An 18,866-nucleotide genomic window follows, 5' to 3' on the forward strand; every position below is an offset into this window, starting at 1 on the left:
AGTCAGTGTGGAGCTTTTGTTTCTGGTTTTTTTTAAGTGCAGGGAGGCTGAGTCAGGTGGGGATGGGGGTGGGGAGGGCAGGGCAGCCATGGGAGCTTCTCCCATGGCTCCCCCAGCCTGGGGAGAGGCATGCACAGCAGGAGGTGCCATGAAAGAACCTGAAGCTGCCCAGCTGTGGCTGCCTCTCCCCGGCCAATCCAAATCTCTCTGCTTCTTTTCCAAATTGATTTGGAGGCTTCAGATTTGATTATGACCTTTTAATAGGTTTCCTGATTTGATTCAGATTTGGAGTTTCAGCCACCAAACTGGGCTGAATCTCCTCTGAATCGATGCAGTGACCAATGCTTTGCACAGCCCTAATACATACATACATGATATTAGCAACACTTCATTTTAATCATGGGAAAATGTGGATTCAGGGTTACTATTTTTAATCAAAAAATGGGGATCTTGTTAAATCAGAGAAAACCAGGATCCCTGAAAATGAGTTCATTACTTTCTTGTTTGCCTCTCCCAACAGTTCCACACTCCCTTTTTTCCCTTTCTGCCCTCTCTTTTCTCTCTCCCTGTCTGTTACGCCTCTTTCCTCTTTTCTCAAAAGCTAACTGACCAGTGTACTTGGAATTCAGAGAGGATTGTTTCTTTCTTACCTCAGACTGGACGTTTCTTTCCTTACCTTAGCTTTAGAACATGATCTGCTAAGGAAAGAGGCAGATTTACACCCGACTTTTTGTCATTTAAATTCAAACACAGGAAGACACTATTCTGATACTTACCTTACTAGGATGTATTTATCCATATTAGTCTGAAGTGAAGTAGAATGGAGGATAGATTTTCACCTGATAAATAAACCAAAGTAAACATTTATAGATAAGTAAATGTTCTCAGGGCATTCTTATTAGATTACTTCTTGAACAAAACACAGTTGGTGAAGCATTTGCCAGAGAAGTAGGAGAAGAAGATTTAAATCCCTTTGTGAAGAGGAGAGAAGAGGAGAGAGTTTAGGTGGATATACTGGACACTAAGCTATTGAATAAATGGAATAGGAACAGCAAATCCAGCTACCACATCAATGTTCTATGAGATTTAGCCTGCATAGATGAAACTCCAGAGGAACATTCAGGGATGTGACTACCTATTATAAGTAAGTATCTTCCCAGGCCACATCCAGACAAGCACAGCTGTGTGCTATGTGGTGCTGCAGACATGTCTGCAGTACCACATACCACACATTCAGCTGTTATGCATATTGCAAGGGAGCAATGCAGGTGGAGGGGAGGTGTTTGTGGGTTTTTTGATCCCTGGACATCTAGGGGGTCCAAAAAAAACATGCAAATAAAAGCAGAGTGGCACGTGCAGGGGCAGGGCATGCTACTCAAAACCAGAGCCTGGCCAGCCAGAGCCATTCTCCACCTCCTGGCCAGGCTCTGAGCCTGGATCATTGCTGGTCAGGCTCTGATCAGGATCACTGCTGCTGCAGCCCCAAGAGGCCTCCCAAGTAAGGCTGCTGAAGCCAGCCCAGTGCTGGCCCCATCCTCCTTACCCCACCTGGGGTCACCTGCCATGTACCAGAGGGCATACAGCACTGGCATTCCTTGGGGATAACTAGTAGCAGCACAATGTGTCCTGCCGCTAGTTGTCCCCAGGAACCAAATGTCCACACTTGTGTGGACATGGCCCTAGAGTCCAAAGTAAGGTGCCTAAATCCTGGAGAGAGATGTGGTTTAAGAATTACTGCTCTCCCCAGTGTTTCCATTTGGTTAGTATATGTGGTTTCCTGCTCAGCTTGTTCTGAGTTTGTTGATCCCATTCTTCTTGGTAGAGTTAATAACCAATGAGAAACTGGCTCTTCAGCTCTACCACTTCCCATGCATAATCTAGGTCTTTTAAAGATACTCTGTCTGCATATCTCTATGATAGACTGTAATCTGCAATTGCAAAGAAATGAAAAATGTTTCTGTAATTTTGCATATACCCCAAAATTCTATTGCTCCATTTAGAGAAGTTCAGCCTAGTTTTGCTTTCTGAATAGTTTTTTTCTTGTGGAGCTGGTATGAAAAGTTGTCACTTTGACAAGGCCACCTATGAAATGTCACAGGATGGTAGAACAAGGGAAAGCATGGCTATGTTTGTTTCCCTGCCTTTGTACAACTGTCCTTGGCAAGATGAAATAAGTGAAATGAATCATGTTTTGTCAGTGTTATTGAGCAGGTTGTGATGGCCTCAGCTTAAGGCTAAGGTTAGAGAATCTCTGTGTATATTACAGCTTTCCATCTCTTTCTCAAAGTAGTTTATCCTTCCTGACTAGGAACAACTTTCTAGGGTTTTTTTTAAATTACTATAGGGGAAAAAGATCTTTAAAATGTCACTACAGATGCGAGAAAAAATGGGATTTTATATCTAGGAATTTATAGATTTCACAAATGTAGAACACTAAGATACTACATTATTTGTTTTTCCCTGATTTTTTTTTTAATGTTAGTTTTTCAACTGTCAAGAGCATTTCTCTCTGTCTTTAATCAGAAATTAACTTTTTCTTTTTTTTTAAATAAAAGCTCATGATTTTTTCTATTGCATTTCCATGTGCTCCCCTCAAGGGAAAAAGAGAGAGGTAGCAAACTGGAGAAACATTTGAGAGCAAATTCTGCTCTGAAATAGTTTCCACTGGAACATGTGTCAGTTCTGTATTCATATCCAAAGGCAGAATCTGACTGAGTCTATTCAACATGGTGATAATAGCAACAATAATTATAACAATAATTATAACAGCAATTATAAACAAATAATTACTCTGTGAATGTTTTAACATTTTATTCAAATATTTTTGGAAGAGCTTGATTGATGTCACTTAAATGATCCTACAATGATTCATTCTATTTGCCTATGTGTATTAAGTACACTCTATCAATGTTAGGAATCAATATAGTTGCTACTGCTATATATTGATTAATTTACAGTAAACAAATATGACTCTAAATCCATGGAGGAAAATTCCAGCATTCCTAACGTTATATTAGTGCTCCGCTGTGTCACCAACTTATCCTAATTAATTACTATAATTCTGACAGTTTACTATATTAATGACACATATTGCACAGAGCAGATAAAATGGTGACAAAGGTGATCTGGAGTGGGGAAAACTATCTTAAACAAAAGGAAAAGCATAAGTTAAACACTCCTATCATTTTCTTAGAAATGTATTAGTGACACTATGATGCTTTGTTTGCTCATATGTAGCTATGTCCAGATGTGCAGGGGAATGCATTTGCAGCACTACAAACTGTAGCAGCATGAATTTGTACTGCTGCTTTGTGCTTTAGTGCATACCCCTGCACATGTGTTTTGTTGCAGGGCACATTGTCTCTCTTTGGACAAACTGCCCTTGTCCAGCTCTTCCCAGGTCCCAGCATGCTGGAGCAGAAGGGGCACAAATGGAACAGTAGAGATGCTCTGGCCAGCATGTTTGCCTCCATGTCTCCCTGGAGGATCAAGTCCATTTGTTTTGGTGTATGCTATTGTAGTGAGTGCTGTGCCACTTTTTTTCCCCCTGTACTTTTTTTTGCTACCAGGAATCCCAATAGCAAATTTTGCCCCCCTGCTACCAATTTGTAGTGCAGGGCATATTTAACATTCCTTCCTTGCAGTTTGTGGTGCCACAGACCACACATGTCTGCATGTCTGGATGTGGCTTGTATGTCAACATCTCGAAGACATTTGTTATATTGTGACTAAAGTAATTAGGTCATCAGCAGGAGTAAAAATGATTACGTTGGTAAGGTAAATCCCCAAATATAACAGATCTACTATCTTGCTTCCTTCCCCCTTAATCACAACATTCTCTAGCATCTTTCATTATATCAAATATTAACAGTTTGTTATAGGCAGTTATTGTTAAATATTGAATTGGTAGGTTTTTAAAATAGCTAATGGTGGTTTCAGTAAACCCAGAAGCAGTACTGACCATTAATGTCACTTCCAGGTCACTGGGGGAAAACATGCCTTTTGTGATTCTGTATGCCTTGCTCTGCCCCTTGTTGCTGTCCACTCTACCATTTGACAGATGCAGCAAACTTTCCAATATTTTTTCTGTTAACATGTTCCTGTTGCCTGAGCAGTGAAAAAAAACCTGAAGGAATTAATCAAGCTTTAATGTTATATTAGCAAGAGCCATAACAACAAGAGGTAGTGGTGGTATTATTCTTGTTTAGCACTAGAGTCTCTTGGCTGTCTCTGCTATCTTTATTCATTCCTGTCTGGTGTGCCTTTGTTTTCGAGTCATCCATAGTTTATTTTTGTAAGTCTGGCACTACATCATCTAACCATCTCCATCATGGTCTTCCAGGCAGCCTTCTTCCCTCCACTACCCTAAGGAGCACATGAATCACTACCATTCTTTCAGTGTAGCCCAGCTACTGTAGTCATTGCATTTTGATTTCCTGTGGCAGGGTTGTGCCTCTATACAGTTGATAAAACTCATTATTGGCTTTTTAGCACCATTTGTATGTTATGGGATCTTATCATGCATCAAAGATTTTCAGTAAAACACTTCCTTTCAAAAAGAACTGGTAGTATCTTGTTGGCCTGTGAGAAAATCCAGACTCAACTGTCACTGGCTATAGAAGGCCTAATTACTGTTTTAGAAACACGAAGCTTAGTTTTCCTTGGAATGAGCTTGAATGACAGGAGCTTGTGCAATGTAAAGTAGGCTGTATTTCCAGTCCTAAGCATCCTTTAACTTCTTTCTTTATTTTACCATCCTGTGCTATGAATAGAGCAAAATACTTAAAGTGGGTAACATTGTTTAAATTTTTGTTATTTATTGTTACATGAAGTCCCTGATTTACTGCCATCCTATATTTCATGGTCACTTGCAGTCTGATTATATTTGCTTCAGTTGTTAGTTGGGTATACAGTGCTTCTGTATTTTTATTTGACAGCTATATGCTCAGCATATGTGAGGACTTCATGGTCTCCATTCAGTAAAACTCCTCCCCTCATCTTATTTATGTTCCTGATTACAGGTTGAATAGGATCAGAGGTGTACCATCTCAGTTTCTATCCAATTCAGTTGGGCAAATGTCTGATTTTCTTTTGTAGTTGCTAATTTTGTTTCTAGATTCACGCATGCAAATTTTAATAAGTTTGATTAGTGAGTGTGTATTCCTAATTTAGCTATTCAGGCCTACAGACTTTCTTTATGTATGCTATCATAGGCTATCTGGGAGTCTATAAAAATAATATTTATGTTTTCATAGTTTCATAGTTTCTAGGGTCGGAAGGGACCTGAGCACATCATCTAGTCCAACCCCCCGTCATGGCTTTTAGATTTTTTTGATTATATTCCCATTTGTTTCTCAACTATGTATCTTAGTGAGAGGATTTGGCCTGTAATTTGTCTCTTCTTGAAAATTCCACATTCAGATTCTCACAAAATTTCTTCTGTGTAAGGTAATAAGAACTAGCAAGATGTTAGAAAAACTTTATAGGTAGTTAATAGGGCAATACCTCCATAACGTCTGACACATGTTCAAAGATTGAACATAGTAAGGTTTCTTTCCAGTCTTCAGGTAGAATTAATGACTTCTGAAAAGGAGAATTTATGAAATTGTTTATAAAGCTATTCCTTTTCATATTTTATCATTTCAGCTGGAATACTGTCAGTTCCTAGTACCTTATTATTCTTAAGTTTTGCTATGGCTGTTAGAGCTTCTGCAAAAGATGGTTCTTCTATTTTTGGTTCAGCTGATGAATATGTTCCTTGCTTTACTTGCACTGTAGATGTTGGATAGTTCTGCAAAATATTCTTTCCATCTGTCTACAATGTCTGTCTTGTCTGCAGGTTTCCATTTTTGTCATTGATGACTGATGTAGGTGCTTGATATCCTTGTTTATAGTTCTTAACACTTTTATAGAAATTTCTTATATTATTTATCCTGTATTGTACCTTGATATCCTGGAGTTAATTCACCAGGTGTTGAATTTTTTTTCTTAGGACTTCCCTTGTTTCTCAGATTATTCTTCCGAACTTGTGCCCATGTTCTGGTTTAACTTGTACTGGAGGAGCCTTTTTTCTTGCAGATTCCATTTTATTTGTTGCTTGCCTACATTAATTACGAGAGCGCTTGTTTTTTCTCCTTTTTTTTCTTGTATCCATACTATTTTTTGTACTTGCTTTGATGATATTTTACATAGTTTCATTGGTTGCTAGTATTTAGGTCATCATTATTATTTTTATTCATTTCTCCATTCATTTCAGGGTGCCTGAAACCTGTTTTTAATTTCTAGTTGATATTGTTCACTCACCTTTGTGTGTTTAGGTTGTTCAATGTCAAATTTATCTGTGTTCTGCAGTATACTATTTCTGCCCATTCTCAAGCTTAGTGCTCTTCCTCCAACAAGAAACTGATCTTTGTCTAGATTTGCACCACTGAAACTTTTCATATTTCTTCGCTGTTTCTATTTCATTTTTTCTGTAGGAATTTGATCATTCTGTTTGCTGTTCTTCAGTCTTCAGCCACCCATGTTGGTTAGTGCATGTGTTTGTAGGGAAATGTTGTGCTTGAGGCAAAGTTCATGAATCTTATCCCATTTTCACTGTAGGTTCCATGCAGACTTTTTGTACAAGCCATGTGTTTATATATTTCTTCTCTACCTATTTTTACATTGCTGTCTCCTAGTATAATCTTGATATCATTTTTGGGTATGTTTTCATACACATGCTTGAGTAAATCATAGAATTAATTCTTCCGGTATCTTTTCTTTCTTTTGGGAATTCATGTATATATATGAATGTGATGTTTAACCAATAGCTGAGTTCTATGCATAGATATGTTTACTGCATGCTTTCTACATATTCAAAAAAAGAATTGATGAACAAATAAGTAAAAAGACCATTAATATCCTTGCAAACACTTTAATTAATAACATCAAAAAATCAATAAATATATAATGCAAAACACCTTAGAAACACCTTGACTGTTCTTTGTCTTATCTGACTAATGGGGAGCATGTTCTGGTATTTTCATTTTACCTTTTTATTGCGCCTTATCATGAGTCTTACAGTTTTTTTTTCTGCCTCACCCCCCTTTAGAGTTTCTAACTCCTGAAGATGGGTAATTGGAAGAGAACAGTAACTTTCATAAGAAAAGAAAAGTTTCTGGTCATCTCAGTTGTAGGAGAAAAGCTCAGACACCAGAAAGCCAAAAAAAGCTCAATATTTGTTATTACTTCTTAAATCTCATGATTTTGTGGGGTATGACACACAATTTTTTTACTAACTAGGAGTGGCTATATCGTGGGTTAATCTAGGGCCTTGATTCTTACTTATGAAGAACACCTGTCACATAATTCTGTCAACGTTGAATAATTTAGACCAAATTAAAATGCAACTCCTGATGAAATCAACATAATGCCTTTTTCATTTATCTGCACTGGGTGCAGAAATATAGTCTTCTTGAAAATAAAAGGAAATTAGATGAAAAATGTTAAGTGACTTAGGATATTTTGGCATCAAGGAAAATAAGATCATTTGAATAACCCAGGGGTAATGAAATATCTATCCTCCAGCTACAGTTAAACTTTACATAAAATAATATGACAAAGCTATAAACAGAAGTTTAAGTATTTTAGTCATCACAACTGAGTTTTGAATACCCCCTCAGGCCAGATGTACAGCAAACCTCAATAAATCAGCTTAGAAGCCTCCCAAGAGTTTGCAGTCTAGCAGTAAAAAGGTGCCCCTATATATGCATGTCATGATTCACATGAGCCAAAAATAGGAACATTGCAGGATAGGGTAAGATTTGATTATCTTTCTAATGAGTTCAGTGCTAAAAGTCCTTCTTTCGTTACCTTGAGTAGTATTTCACTCTCCGAATGGTGTTAAAGAAATAAATGAAAGACAAAGGATTTATTGTGGAGTATAGAAATCCTCAAGATCAACAAGGATGCTGAGGTGTGTTTTAAGTTTTCAGTAAGCACAGAGAGGTAGTAGTGTTAGTCTGAAGTCAGACAGAAGGCAGGGTAGATTTGCACCTTAAAGACTAAATACACAAGAGATATGTAGCATGAGCTTTCATGAGCCTGAGCTCACTTTACACATGCTGTGAAAAGACATGCACAAAACAATATATAGGATAGAGAGGTTTGAATGCCAAAGGTAGGCAGGGAGGAAAGAGTAGGAGTATGAAGACTAGGGATGTAAATATTGTTTTAAAAATGTAACCTCCTCTAATTATACCAGTTAAATGGTTAACTGATAACACAGCAGCTTGGACACCGTTGTTGCTGGGAGCCACTCCAGGTGGTCTTTGCCAGGGAGAGGAGAGGTAAAAGGCAGTGGCAAGCTCAGCCAGACAACACAGCCCATGTGAAGCCCTATGTTGCAAAGGAGGTAACACCTGTCAAAGAGCAGCTAGTTGCTTAATTGATAAGTCATTAGCCACCTGCTGTTTTCTTCTTTAACTCCACAGGCTATGGGTACTAATCATCTTCCTTCTCCCTTCCCACTCCTCACTCCTAGCTCCACCATCTCTCCCTCCTGCCTGCCCTCCAGTTCCTGATAGGGCACTACATGTCTTTCCTTCTCCTCCCTTCCCTGCCAGATTAATCCCACCTCTCACTAAAATAACCACCTATCACTGGGCTTTTCAGTTAAATCATTAATTGTTTAACCTTTTACATCCCTAGCGAGGAGGAGGTAGCTATGGGGGACAAACCTGTGCTGGCTTATAGATAGCCTCCAACTTCTTAAGCAGCAGGCTACCTGTTTCACTTTCATGAGGTCATCAGATGTTGCAGCTGACCCAGAAGCCAGCTGTGCCTCCTCATCAATGCAAACTACATCATCACTGGACCAAATAACATGGACTATAACATCCAAATTTCAGTCACCTACACCTCATATATGCCATTACCAGGGATCCAGATTTTCTCTGATAAAAAAAAAAAAATACAATTTCCGGATTTAAAAAAGTAACCCAAACTTCACATTTTTCTGTGTGTGATCAGAATGGAACTCCAGTATATATGTATATAATCATGTAAAAATTGGATTTTGGTTTCCCTTTTTTAAATCCAAAAATAGGGGATTTTTTTTTTTATCCCTGGTCATCACCTGCTTATAAGGCAAGTGTGGTCCTTCTTTGTAAAAATGAATAAACACCAGTCTGACATCAGTTTCAGAAAGACTTTAACCACTTTATTGCTGACCTCTCTATAGCTGTTCTTAGGCAGTAAAACTTTAAAAACCAATATGAGCAAAACTTTAAAAAGTTTAGGCATGGGCGAGGGGTAGCCGGGGAGACAACTGATTCCTAGGGGGAGGGGGCTACTTCCCAGGTGATTCCGGGGTGAGGAAGGCTCCCAGGGTGAAGTTTCCTTGAAGGAGGGGCTGCGGGCAGAGTCTTCTGTGCAGGCGCAGGGCAAGCCACACCTATGCAGAACAGCTGAGTGGCCATTGATAACCGTTGGAAATTCAAACCCATGCCAGTTGGGCCTGGATGCAGAAGGAGACACACGTGTGGCAGCACTCATGAGCCCTTGGCTCCCCCAACCACAGCACATCAAGCAGTGGATCTCCAGTGGACAAGGAAGCCTGACTCTAAGGTAAGAGGGAGAGAGTCAGGGAAGGACAGAGACCTGGCCAGCTGTAGGGGATTGGGAAGGGTTTTTGCACCATGGCATCCTCTGTTTCAGGAACTTACCCCTGAAACAAAAGACCCAAATTCCAGGGTCTCCTAACTAAGAGAAGGCTTGAATATACTCTCTGACTCCCCCACACAGAGATCTACCCATCACATAGCAGACTATGTACTGCTACCTGACTCTTCCTTCTGAAGTTGAGATAGCACACCTTGCATTTCATAAATATTTGTTAGATGTGCAAAAGGTTATGTCTTATTGGTAACAAGGATTGAAATTAGATGCCAGATTCTTCTAATTTCTAGAGCAGCTGCTCTGTCTCTAAGCTATGTAGCCTATAGTTCATGTTCTTCTTTTTAGTCCCACACATCTCTCTGGATTAGCTTCCCTGCAGGCCTGTTTCCAAACCGCTAAAGAGCAAACTGGTAATGCCACTCATTAGCAGTAGTGGTTTAACTGCTGTGTTAGGAAGACAGAGAGACAGGCTCAAAACTCTTATGTGTGATGTGGTTTTAGAATCTGAGTATGCTGCTTCCTGGATAATACCCTAACAATTTAGGTATTGGGGATAAAAACATAGGAGGCTGCCCTTCCTTATTTCTATTATGTATACATGTGCATAGTCACAGTCATACCTGGCCAGTATGCTATCACCATGTGTAGTTTATGCATGCACCTTTATGGCTCCACAGTGGCAGGGCAATAGAATTGGAACCTGCATGTAAGTTGGACAGCCCAATAAGTGCTGAAGAGGTTCCAGACAACTGGAAAATGGCAAATATAGTTCCCATCTTTAGGGAAGAAGGAGGATCCAAGGAACTACAGACTGGGCAGCCTCACATCAGTCTCTGGACAAATTATGGAGCAGGTCCTCAAGGAATACACTTCTAAGCACTTGGAAGAGAAGGGCTGGAAGGAACCTTGTGAGATCATTGAGTCCAGCTGCAAAGGAAAGCAGGAAATTCACTCAAGATGTAAACCATCCCCCCAGGTAAGACTTAAACCCACAGTCCATAGTTTAGGAAAGCCAGTGCCTTATCTATTAAACCACTGGGGCTCTAGGAGTAATTAGTATGAATTCTCTAAAGACAAGTCATGCATAATTAACCTGATTGCCTTCCTTCTATGAGGAGATGACTGGCTCTGTGGATGGGAGGAGAGCAGTGGATGTGACATACCTTGATTTTAGCAAGACTTCTGATAGGGTGTCCCACAAACAAGTTGGATGAATGCACTGTAAGATGGACACAAAATTGTCTGGATCATCAAGCTCAGAGAGTAGGAGTCTAGTTGTTGTCTAGTTGATGTCTAGTTGGCAGCCAGTTCAAGTGCAGTGCCCCAGGGGTCAGTCTTGGCGCTAGTTTAATGCAGTATTTTCATCAATGACCTGGGAGATAGGATAGAGTATGGGTAGGCAATGTTTTTTGTCTGGAGTGCAAAAAGAATACACAAGAAAAAAGGTAGTATATGAAGTTTTATTTATTGTTACCAGCTTTAGAATTTTTAGAAAACCTGTTAACTGCTGTTAAAAAAACAATATTTATTAACTATATTGATATACAGTGTATCCTGCCATGTACCCTACCAGCATACCAGAAAAACAAAACTGAGGTGGAGGGTACACAGCAGGATACACTGTATATCAATATAGTTAATAAATATTGCTTTTTTAACAGTAGTTAACAGGTTTTCTAAAAATTCTAAACCTGGTAACAATAAATATAATTTTATATACTACCTTTTTTCTTGTGTATTCTTTTTTGTTAAGAAAGAGAAAGAGGTAAAGGAAAAAAAAGAGAGAAGAGAAGGGAAAAAGAAACAAAGTAAAGAAAAATAAATACAGAAAAGGAGAGAGAAAAAAGGAGAAAAGAGAGGAGAAAAAGTGAGAATTAGAAAAAAGAAGTAAAGAAAAAAGAAAAAGAGAAGAGAGAAAAAAGAAAAGAAGAGGAAAAGAAGAGACAAAAAGATAGGAAAGGGAAAAAAGATAAAAAAGAGAAGAGAGAGAAAGAGAGGAAAGAAAAGAGAAAGAAAAAGGAGAGAAAAACAGAAAAAGAGGAGAGAGAAGATAAGAAAAGAAAAAAGCAAAAAAGGGAGAAAAAGAGGAGAGAGAAAGACAAAAAAGAAAGAAAAAAGGAAAATAGAAAGAGGGTTGGTTCCTTGCCACCATTGTCTCTGATCACTACTGACCACAGGTTGGGCATACTAGTTCAGGGCGGTATCTGGTGGAGGGAGGCAGTGGAAGTCCGAGAGTCTACATGTGACCAGCAGCTACTTTGTTATCGCAGTGTGCCCCACCCATTTTAGCATGATGCTATGGCAAAGTAGTGGCTAAAACTAACTGTGTGCTGTGCACACAGAACAGTTCAAGCAGTAACTGTGCCATGCTTTAGTACTTCCAAAAGGTACAGCACAGTAACAATATCACCGTAGGGCAACATGTAGATGTGCCCAAGAAGGTTAATGGCATGCTGAGCTACATTAGTAGGAGCACTGCCAGCAAATTGAGGGAAATGATTCATACACTCTATTCAGCACTGGTGAGGCTACATTTGGAGTACTGTGATCAGTTCAGGAGCCCCCTACACAGAAAAGATATGGAAAATTGGAAAGGGTCCAGAGGAGGGCCAAAAAAAAAGGTAGCGGACTGGGGCACATGACTTCTGAGGAGAGGCTGAGGGAACTTGGCTTATTTAGTCTGGAGGAGAAAAGACTGAGGGGGGGATTTAATAGCAGCCTTCAACTACATGAAGAGTAGCTCCAAAGAGGATGAAGCCAGAGTGTTCTCAGGGGTGGCAGATGAAACAGGGAGCAATGGTCTAAAGTTGCAGCAAGGGAAGTTTAGGCTAGATATTAGGAAATCTTTCTCACTGGGAGAGTAGTAAAAAACTGGAAAAAGTTATCCAAAGAGGTTGTGGAATCTCCATCCTTGGAGGTTTTCAAGAGCTGGACAAAGCCTTAGCTAGGATGATCTAGCTGGGGATGGTCCTGCTTTGAGCAGGGGATTGGACTAGATGACCTCTTGAGGTCCCTTCCAACCCTAATTTTCTATGATTCTAAATGCCCAAAACACAATTTACACAATGGAAAATTGCCTCTTAAATGCCCAAAGTGTAGTAGAAGTCCTTCTTTTTTTCTAGGCAAAAGTTTCATTTAAGGAGTTTAAATGATTATGCTGCTTCTGTCATTAGAAAAGGAGTCACTTTTACCATTGAGTGTCACAAGATAGGGATTGCTGAAGAATTCAGAACCAACTCTTTGTTAGCAATGAGAGATTATTTGTGCTACACAAGCACTGAAGAGGAAGACAAGAGTTTTGTAGAGAAGAGATGTAAAACATTCTTATGAACATGGGCGACTGGTGCCTCCTGAGCCTGGGGGGGCACCAGCAGCCGATCACTGACTGGGGCGGGAGGGGTGCCCCACCAGCCAGTCACTGACCCTGGAAGTTCTGGTGGCAAAACCAGAAGTGCTGCTGGCATTTCTCTTGGTGCCCCCACTCCCCGGCTAGTGAGGGCCAATTTCAGGGAGTGCACATGCATCCCGTATCTCACTGATGCGTCGCCTATGCTTATGAATTATATTCCCCATGATGTTTCTCATGAAAGCTGTTTTTTTTTTAAAAACTACATTTCTCTTTCTTTACTATAATCAGATTTTGTTTCTGAAATTATTTGCATTATTTATCTTGCATCTGAAAAATGAGGTTGTATACAATGACTTTAATGTTGCAGACACAAATTACATGTAATTTACTCCTTTTACTATTTTTCTCATGTGATCCACTTTAGTTTTGTGTCATATTGGACCACAGTAGGTTGAGTGAAGCATATAGCTGCTGGAATTTTTTTTAATTCAAAGCACTATTGAAAAGGGGACTAGTATAGAACTTTAGCAGAATGTAAGCATATACTTTTGCCCTCTATAGGCAACATATTTGAGGAGGTTTTCCATGCTATGTGTACTGATAACAAGCAGGGATTCCTTTAACCTAACTAACTTGTATCAAAGGTCTTTGGAACTTATCCTTGTAAAATTATGTACCTTAAAGATAGAAAAAGCCACTGATCAGACGAGAGAACCACACTTTATTGCTTTAAAAAAAATCCTACAAATACTCTTCAAGGAGACTCAATTTTTTTTCACTGAGTCTGCTGTTATGTTGCTAAGGGACCACAAAGAATCAAATGCAGTATGTATAAATTGCATGAACAGCACTAGACTGTCTTGGAACTACTGAGTTTGTGGTTTAATTAATGACTGACCAAAGGACTTATTTAGGACCTTTAATAGAAGCTAGTTACAGAATAAACTTATTCCTCTTCCAACAGATTATTACTTCTTTGTTGATTTTATTATTAATTTAATATGTCTGTATGCCTAAGCATACTGGGTTTAAAGAAAGACCAGCAGGATTGTACTTAAGGGGATAAGGCACAACAGCATGTTTACTCAAATATAAAACATAAAACATACAAAGAAATAAAGAAAGCATAGTTATCTGCTTCATTTGATCACACATACAAACTCATTCATTTCATTCCTTCATATATTCATACAAAAGAAACAAACACACAAACAATCCTGCAAAGGTTAAAGTGCTACCAAATCTTATGTTGCTTGGGTTACTTTGGTGGCCAGCCAGACTAACCATGAGGAATGAACTCAGGTCTCTTTGGACATGCCCAAAACTCCTCTTTGCAGATGGACAGACCCAAATCTTTGCTGTTCTCACCCATTTGTATGATGGTTCTTCATACAAGTCTATGGATTCTGTTGAGTCAGACATGAAGATCATCTCCTCTGCCCTGTTGCCAGGTTGTGATTGGTAGGGTGATTTCTTCTTGCTCTGGGTTCTCCCTTCTTCAACCGTTGACATTGTTAGAGTGGTTTTGCAAACTTCTTTCATATAATTATTTTTGTAGCTTCTTCATAGAATTGTTTTTCAATTCTTTGACTGTTGGAATTTCCAGAATTCTTATTACATTCATACCACATTCAAACAGAAATGAAGAATACACAGAATTCCTTATCACATCCATACCAGACATACTACCAGACCTTGCATAAGCATTATTTTTTCTTATACTAATTTTAAGCTATAAAATCATGAGACCAAAAGGTCTATCACACTTATATCAAGAATTAAAACATTATAGATGATAAATCTTAATAGGGTTAATAATTTATTTTAATTAGCTGGCTTATCAACATAATGAAATCAATTATAGCTATTCTGGCACAACAATTTCAATGGCACTGTGGTTATACTGCTGAGGTTCCTTGTTTTAGAAAGGTTATTTATAATCAAATTCAATCCAAATGGTTTTCTCTTTCCCCTTTTAATCCATTGTAACCATTCCCAGGCCTTTCCCTGTCAGCATATTTTACAATACATACATGTTTCTTTTATGTTCCTAGGATCATGCCCTTCATTGAATAAGGTATTTGGAAAGAGTCCCACAATCCTCTCCTCTCATTTGGAGTATGAATTAAAATCTAAGTCCCCTACTAACCCTGTCATCTACTGCTGTTTCTTTAGTCCCCAGACTTGACTGTTCATTAGCGATCATAGTTTTCTGTGATTTAAAAAAATCCCATTTTCAGATTTAAAAAGTAACCCCAAAGCCACATATTCCATTATTAAAGTGTTACTTTTTTGGTTACTTTTTCAAAACTGAAAACTGGGGATTATTTTTTTTTTTTAATCAGAGAATACCAGGATCCCTGCTGTTCATTTTATACGTTCTAGTGTATGGTAGAAGAAGTTCATTACCTTAATAAACCTTAAGGTAAAGTCTTGTAAAGATGCATAGAATATGAATAATGAATCTGCTATGGTAATTATTATTATTTTTTTTTGGTATAACTAGCTCTAGGTCACTGATTTGACTTTCAGAATTTGAGTTGCATTAGGCTGTTTTCTCTTCAAATTCAGGAGTAAGTCAGAGCTAGGGTTGGAGTCAGGTGGTGCTAATAGCAGTCAGTAATTCTCATGAGCTTTTGGCTTAAAGTGATAAAAATATCAACTGTTCAGCTGATTTCAACTATACTTCTTCATCGAAAAGTCCTACAGAACTTCATCACGATAAAATCCTCAGGAAGATGTATAAATATAGGAGGGTGTTATTAAAAAACCTATAGAGTTGAAAATTGAAGGATGTTCTTTCTCTATTTTGTGCATCTTGAGAGGGATATTTTTTGTGGGGGGAGAAGGGAGGCTTTTTTTTTCTTTTTAAACCTGAAAGAGTTCCATAGTAGAGCTATATATTTCTATTACATTCTTCAGATTAAAAAAAATTGTCTATGAAACTTCATAACAATGAATTCAACTTATGAATTAATGCTTTGTTCCACTTTTGAAACTAGGCCCCTGATTGACTAGTGTTGGTTCTACATGCCTATTCCATAATTGCCTAATGCTCAGGAAGGGAATGTATCTAGTGTCTTTTCATCCAGAAGATACTTAAACACCACATTTTCCACAAGAATGTCCAAACCACCAGGATGTAGAATGGGCCAGCATTAGCTGGTTTCCTCATCAAACCTTGGTCCTAGACTACTGAACACCAGAGAAAGCAGTGGTTTCATGGTGAGAAGGAAAACAAGCAAGAGGACTCCTCTGGGATGGGGCAATTCTGGATTCCAGTACCCATGGTTATGGTTATTTTTGTTTTGTGTAACCAGTAGCTGTGTAATATAAGATCGGTTAACATTTCTAGAAATCAAGAGCAGAACTCAGTTCTCCAAATATATGATCAATGTTCTATCTATTAAACTACTAAGGAAAATGTGGGTACTTAATGCTAGTGGTGACAGTTAGGAGTGCCCTGAGTATCATACCAAGTCCCTCCAGGAACATAGGCACATTCCCAGCATCGCTCTCTATCACAGCTGTGCTGAAACTGGAGACAGGCACCTAGTTGATTAAACTATGTAATTTGTTAGCACATTCAGAAGCCCAGTGTAAGCACTTAGGTAATTTTCAAAAGGATGTGTTTGTCTGAACTTAGTGAATGCCGTGGCTTTAAAAGAAAGGTGAATCTAGACTGCTCTTAGGAAAAAAAAAAAAAGATCCCTAATTTCTGTGTAGGTCTTGTTTTAAACACTTGCATGATCAAAATGGGTCTGGTCCGATATCGTATTTTTTTTAATAGATGTTGTGGATGTGACTATTTAAAAATAAGCAGTAGACATTGAATCTGATTTTAAAGTGTTACTGTGCATCTTGTGTTATATTATTGTTGTTTTCTGTGGTTACTTAGCAGAACCATAACAACAGCTGCTTTTACCACATTTATAGGACTGTAGATCTACAGATCTCTATGTAGGAAGAATCCATGATGAATTATTATTTATATTGCTTTTTTACAAAGAGCTGAAAAATTCCTGACTCATTTCCTGTCTGTTTTTAACAATTTTTAAAGAAAAGCAAGAATTCTTAGCTTGGGTGGAGAAATTGTCCTAGTCTGGAAAATTCAAGCCAAGAAGTACAAAGTATTTTTACAGGAGTTATAAAACACTGTATTTCAAAATGTATAATGGAAACTCTCAGAATCTTAATTTAAAAATGGCAAATAATATATTTGTACTTTTGTTTTTTACTGCTCTTTCTAAGAGCTCTCTGCTCACAAAATGAAATAGCATCATTCGTTCATTCTGAGAGGGACCGTGTTTAATGGATTGTGTACAGGTCAGGAGGCCAGAAACACCTAGGTTCTTATACTGTCTCTGTCAATGACATGTTTTGTGTGGCCCCATATCTCATTTTCAGTATCTGAAAAATGGGGTTAATAATACCCACCTCTCTCACAAAGCTACAGGAGGATTGATTAGCTAATCCTTTACAGTGCCTCAAACATTTAAAGTACTAAGTCTTGTCAATAATTTAGTGCTGTAGTAGAAGGGGTTGAAATGTTTCACTTTTTTAAACTAATTCCAGATTAGAAAAACTCTCATTTCAGACCCCATTTCACCTATTAGGAACTTAGGCACACTTAGGTGCCTAAATGCAATCTATTTCCTTCCTGTTTGATTAAAAAAAAAAATGGTTAAGACAAAAGCTGACTGGATCTTCATCATCCTAACTGATTTTTTGTGATTTTATTTTTATGAGTCAGACAACGGTGTGTTACAAAAATGACTATATTAACAGATTTTCAGGGACTTGAGTGGGAGCCCAAATAATTGCACTAAGTTGCTTTAATTACATGTAATTTTCCACTTGCACTTCCAATAGGTTGACAAAGGCCTAGATTTTAGGGTTTCCGTACTTTAGAACAGGGACTTAGATTTAGTGGGTGGATTGTTCTGATAGGGGACCCTACCCTTTGCCTACTTGTCCAGGGACATGTGTATGTAGGATTTGAAACATGCCAAGGTACCAAAGTAGCCTTGCATAACTGAAAGGTAGAATCAATCTAGTTTCTTATTTTTACATATGTGCCATCCAACCAACTTAAACATGCTTAACTTTCAGCATATGAGTTGTCCAGTTAAAAGCACAGGACTACCCAAATGTTTAAAATTAAGCACATGAGTAAATCTTTTGCTATGTTAGGTTCACTGTCTACACGTCACAATCCAGAGCAGCGTAGAGATATCCTTCCTTGCTCTAAATGAGTTAACTTAAGTCGCAGAACCACTTACTGAAGAATGAGCTCTATGCAGACTATATTACTGTTAGAAATGCACAGCTTGCATCTTGCTCCTGATAAGAAAGAAATACTGTCCAAGGCTCCTCTCCCCCATCATCCTTAAACTTTCTCCTACTGATTACAGAGACTAGAATTTAGTTGCATGGCCTTGGGGTATAAACGTTTGAACTCTTGTAGCATTGAGCATTCTTAATGAGCTGTTGCATATTTACCTCTCCGCCCCGTATACTCAAATAGCTAATTATACTATACATGCGATGTATGTAATGATGTAGTTACATGTATGTTTGTATGAAATGGAAGTAAGCTGCAAGAATTCCTGTGTCTGCACACGTGCCTAGGAGAGAGAAGATAAATTCCTCTTGCAAACGCATTTAGTTTGCCAGGAGTGATCTGAGCTTCAAAGCTCCACTCTCTGACCTTTGTTTGCAAACAAATACATCCTTTTGTGCTGACTGATGTCTGTGTGTCTGTGATCTCTGCGTTGCCTCCAGGGAAACAAACCACCTTTGTGCAACATTACCTTCCAGTAGCCAGTATACCTTCCAGTATTACCTTCCTAGCTACCAA

At 38.5% G+C, this 18,866-nt stretch overlaps 1 long non-coding RNA gene across 1 annotated transcript in view; it reads left to right on the forward strand.

The window, feature by feature from the left end:
• Positions 1 to 18,544, forward strand: part of LOC109306110 — a 21,589-nt gene extending 3,045 nt beyond the window's left edge. Inside the window, exons 2-4 of the long non-coding RNA XR_002099858.1 lie at positions 3,104 to 3,111; positions 6,193 to 6,200; positions 18,534 to 18,544. This is a non-coding gene — a long non-coding RNA (uncharacterized LOC109306110). The remainder of the gene's footprint in view (positions 1 to 3,103; positions 3,112 to 6,192; positions 6,201 to 18,533) is intronic.
• Positions 18,545 to 18,866: the final 322 nt, after the last annotated feature.

This window comes from Crocodylus porosus, unplaced genomic scaffold (assembly GCF_001723895.1).
Source record: "Crocodylus porosus isolate Cpor-Errol unplaced genomic scaffold, CroPor_comp1, whole genome shotgun sequence".
NCBI classification, from domain to species: domain Eukaryota; kingdom Metazoa; phylum Chordata; order Crocodylia; family Crocodylidae; genus Crocodylus; species Crocodylus porosus.